Raw genomic sequence first — 4,317 nt, forward strand, 5'->3', positions numbered from 1 at the left:
TCTTTTTCTAGTTTTGCCGTTACGACAATATCAAACATGTTTGATATTATCGTAAGTCTTTTCAGTCGTGGCTCATGCAAATAGTGACGTGAACATTAAAAACCAATAGTGACCTCGGTCGACGAACACGAGAACGGAAGGGGCAAAATAGGCGACAGCTGTAGCCTGTATGATTATTTGTTATTTCATTTCTTATAATTTATTAGTCGGCTATTCTACGTGACAGAACAACTCTATATCTGTTAGTGATGTCACACTATCAAACAATGCTGCAGAAACGCGAAAAAATTACTTTGATATGAGTAGCCTATCACGTGAGTTCCTGTTGATGATGACGTATAGCCTAGTGCACGATGGAAATAATTTGAAGGAATCTAGCAGCAGTCTTGTAAATAGTGACACAGTCTTTGCAAAATCCTAATCTGAGACTGGCCTGTGACTAGACTGTGACTAAAAACTCAATGAATTGTCTTTAGATGTGAGAGGGTCTGAGACTGTAGTCTTTCAAAAATCTTTTCCAAATCTTTGCAAAGTCTGGCAATGTAAGGTAGGCTTTAGGCAGTGTTTCTTAACTGGTGGGCTGGGACCCAAAAGTTGGTTACAGAACTGGTCTTGTGGTTAAAAATGAATTAAAACGCCCCGCCCCGCCCATGAGAAGCCTCCGGCTGCGTGTGCTGTTTACGCTGCTCGCTTCACACTGAAAATGACTGCAAACAGAGGCGGTATCCAACCGCATATGCTAGACCCTGAGTCGGAACCCGATACCGAACAAGAGGAAGAGGATCCACCTGCACAAACAGCAAGAATGCAGCAAGCGGTTTCTGAATGTTTAGTCAACTTTTTAAATAAACTTATTACCATCGCATCTGTCAGTTGGCCTACCATGTTTAGTCTGCCACAACTATGTATGTAGCCTAATGTAAGGTTATTTGTAGAAACATAATGCCATCTCTTTACAACATTTAGTATTTGCTAGCATTTTAAATGTTACAAAGCTCACACAATCAAATAGCTTTTTGTACCTACGGTATCTGAATGTGGGCCAGATTAGTGCCCTATATGTGGAGAGTATCGCCAACTGTGTTTGGAATGTTCAGAGCAGTTCTGCCAAGGATTGGTTCAGAGGTGGTCACGTGTTTTATGGACGCCATTTTTACTACCAAAAGTACTTTTGACTAGAATGCTTTCTAATGCTTTCAGATGGCAGTGTTTGAGTATCGTTGGCATTAAGTCTTAATATCTTCACCATACAGCGACCCATTTTCTCACTGGACACTTTTCTGATAACGTTAACATTATAACGTTTACGTCATAAGCATTTTTAGTGATAAGACTCGTTAAGACATTTGCAGCACGGATTTTGTTTCTAACTACCCGGAGAGATGCCACTTCTGGAGGAGCAGCGAATACATCATACATCGTTCGTCTTAACCTTGTCTAAAAGGAAAACGGTTGGAACAACTCTGGTAAATAAGGTTTTTCATCTCCTACTGTTATCATTTATGGTCTTAATTTCCTTGCATTTTTGCGTTTTTGAAGCACTAAAGTGGCTATTAAGATAAGCAGCCAGTACGTAGTGCTGTGTCGTGTGTGTTTACTAATAGTGCTACAGCTGCTTAGCAGTGGGGTGTCCTACGAAGCAAGTTAGACAAATCTAGGTTATCTAGACATATCGAGGCTGCACAAAGCCTCAACTCGGGTATTAAGTTAAGTGATCCTACGACAGCAGGTATGTGATACATTTGTCAAACTAGGCTTTCAGCTCAGATCTGTGCGCGTTCTCGTGGTTGGGGTGATTTTGACCAATCGGGAAACGTGGAGACGCACAAGACAGCCTAGGTTTAAAAACGGTTACTTCCGCATTTATGAGCGGTAGCGAAATCTAGGGTGGTCTTTTTTAGTGTCTAACCTATAACATCAAAAAGTCGATGGTCATCAGACATTTTATGGCATGCATGTCCATAGTAGTGACATATTTGCACGCACAACATAGTTAAAAGCGCCTTCGAGATTCAAAATGTTTGCAGAGGCGGGGCTGAACCTGTTCTAAGTATGACAGATTAGCACACGTGAGATAACTTCGTTTCTCAAGATAATGGATTGGTTAGAATTGGTCAGAGGGCGGTGATATTTCACGATTTGAGCTATAACTAAGCACATAACCCGCTCCCGAGCAGGTTTGGTTGCGAGCATAAGATACCATGGTGATACAGCGACGCTAAAACAAATCCACCTTCGTATGACAGCATACCCTGGTTTTGAGCGCAACATACCTCGATAAGCCACTAATCGAGCTTCGTAGGACACCCCACTGGTAACATAGCGATCTGTAATCATTGATAAACTTGTTAGTTTTGCATTTTCTTTCTTGTCGAGCAAAATAAGACAACGTCTTGTTTGCCTATTTTAAGATTGTCCTCCTGCTTGACTGAAATAGCTGGTCGGATAATTGCAGTTTGCAAGTTAGCTAGTCTTTCTATCAACGTTGTTATAAACTTTACCAGTAGCCTTGGCACAGTATTGTCCAAATAAATCTGTTGAAATACACAGCATAGTTTGAAGATATGGTTTGCTAGCTATCTGTCAAACTTGGTAGGTGGTGTGCTAATCACGAATTATTAAGTGGTGTCAATACAGACTTCAGCTCTACACTGGTTGTGTAGGCTATACTTCAATCTGTCAATCTGTCAGCCCTCTAGTGAGTGTGCCATGCTTTATTGAATCATGGTTTAAGGTGATGAATGTCTGTATTATAAAACAAAGCAATATAGTAAATATTATGCTTCCTCTTTGTCTTTTTTGTTATTTTAGATGTAGGTAGAGAAGAGTCAGTGGCTGGTGAAGTAAGAGGATACAGCTGTCTGCTGATTCAAGGTCCCTGCCCCGTCGCCTCAACATCCTCAAGATCCTGTAGGCTACTGCTGCTGCTCCTTGCTTCAGCACCTTTCCCCTGATGCCTGACACCCCTCATCACCAAATCAGCCCAGTCAACATGGACCCAACATGGACCCAAGTCTCCACCACAGTGTGCACAATACACTATACACAGACAGGGTATGTGATCGGTGTCAATATTGCATTCAGACAAATTGAAATTCCTTCCAAAGAACAAGTGCTTTCCTCAGCTGGATCAATTTAAGTCAAGATAAACAACAGCTTCCTTTCTTCATCGTGTTCTACCATTAACATTATTATGTTTATATTTTTGGTTAATTAAGGCACTTAGTTGCAGTTTCTCAGGTACACTTTGCTATGATGTCATTAGTAAAATTATTAGGAGGATGTAGCGTGTGTGGTGTTAAATGGTACTGCCTTGTATTATCCAAGTCTGAGGCTGAGAAGAGGAGATTCACGGTCTGCTCCCTTTGTGTCCCATGTTTTGTGGGTGTGTGTGAGAGAGTGCGCGACAGATAACGAGTGTGGTGTAGAAGCATACACATTTAATGACAACCTGTGCACATTTCAGATTTTTTAGAAGAGCAGTCCTTACTACAGTGGTAGAAATAGTGGTATTTTTATGTACATCTACCCATTTAATGACAAGAGTTTCATTATTTTACATGCAGGACGAGAACAAAGGTACAATTGGTCTGAGGGGAGGACACCGCAGACAGCTGATCAACTCCATGTCATCTAATCAGGCCATGTAAAGGACCATGAAGGGATGGACTTGGTGGAGGACAACAATGTGACACCCGAAAAGAGTACATGGAGATCTCTCATCCTCATCCCTCATGCTTATATTGCATTTCATATAGGCCTAGATTCTGATGGTCTTGTAAATCTTTGTTACACAAGTCAGAAATTGTTGTCTTTGATTATTTAATTTGATTATAATAAATGGAAATATATTTTATTGAAAAATATTTTTGAAAACCTAGCAAGTTTGTGTGTTTTAGTATCAGAATGAGCTTGTATTGACCAAGTATATCTACAAGGAATTTGACTGGCATTAGCTGTTGGAACAATTAGACATACAGTAGTATGCAGTCAGAAGATGCATACTATAGAGCACCACAATATACATAAGGCACCTACCAATAGATTGAGTGATGGCAGTGGGAAAAATGTGATTATTGTCTGGCAGGTTTTGTGCATAAGGGTAAGCTATTATTTAACGGAAAAGTTTGAGGTCAAACTAATGGTGACCTCCATGTAGCTTTTGTAATAATAATAACTTTATATAATAATAGCCTAACTTCATGATAATAATATATTTTTTAAATAACATGTGTTCAATTAAAACTATTTTCTTTTACTGTCCCAGAGTCTATTGAAACAACATACTTATTGATAAAAAAGAAAATAAATAGCATA

General features: G+C 39.8%; 1 long non-coding RNA gene across 1 annotated transcript; it reads left to right on the plus strand.

The window, feature by feature from the left end:
• The first annotated feature begins 2,528 nt into the window (after positions 1-2,528).
• On the plus strand, positions 2,529-3,880 carry LOC134062623 (uncharacterized). The gene is made up of 2 exons (XR_009935475.1): positions 2,529-3,054; positions 3,567-3,880. It is a non-coding gene; the product is annotated as an uncharacterized LOC134062623 (long non-coding RNA).
• The last annotated feature ends 437 nt before the right edge of the window (positions 3,881-4,317 follow it).

This window comes from Sardina pilchardus, chromosome 17, assembly GCF_963854185.1.
Source record: "Sardina pilchardus chromosome 17, fSarPil1.1, whole genome shotgun sequence".
NCBI lineage: Eukaryota > Metazoa > Chordata > Actinopteri > Clupeiformes > Clupeidae > Sardina > Sardina pilchardus.